The sequence below is a fragment of the Phytophthora infestans genome, genomic scaffold (assembly GCF_000142945.1).
Source record: "Phytophthora infestans T30-4 supercont1.36 genomic scaffold, whole genome shotgun sequence".
In the NCBI taxonomy this organism is placed as follows: Eukaryota; Oomycota; class Peronosporomycetes; order Peronosporales; family Peronosporaceae; genus Phytophthora; species Phytophthora infestans.
In genome coordinates, this window is record NW_003303723.1 from 1625622 (window position 1) to 1626357 (window position 736).

Below are 736 nucleotides of genomic sequence, written 5' to 3' on the forward strand. Positions count from 1 at the left end.
TTCTTTCTTGTGAAGCTTAGGCAACACAATGCTTGCGGAGTTGCGCAACGCCTTGGTGTGGTCGGACAGCTCCTTGTCGTCGTACCGACCACCGGGGTTCATGCTGTCCAGGCTGCTCTCTCCTCGGCTCGTGTAGCTTCGTCCACTGCCAATCGATCCTTGGCTCGACGGTGGTGGAGGCGGAGGGGGCGGATTTTTAACTGGCCCCGTTTCTTCGATTGTGTTCGAATTCTGCATACCTTCGAGTAACACTCGAAGTAACGGTCGCTCACCAGTAATTCCGACCAATGAGCGAATTAGTCGCTCAGCATCAGATTGCGATAATGTCGCATCATCCGGGCTGTAACGGGGTTACATGGTGTGGAGCACACAGGGGTACGAAGTACCCGGAGAGTTAACAAACTCTCAGTACATAAGTTGGAGAGTTAACAAGGTCTCTCAGTACGTTGGCTGAAAGCCACACGTTATGCATTTGATTAGGTTTAACTATGCTAGATAGTTAAAGAGATACATTTACCCCTAGGCGGCTTGGCCGCAATAATAGTAAATAAAACACTTCTGGTTTTGAAGCATAAAAGTTAAGGTATTAACTTTGAGCCCTGGTCTTGGGCTGTAAGTGTCCTTTGGATAAGGAACTTAGTATTAGTGACTCTTTGAGTCGAACGTCTTCCTCTGACGCTAAAGCTACGGCAGCCCCGCTGCACTTGGTAGCACTTGTAGTCAATCCCGCTCCTGA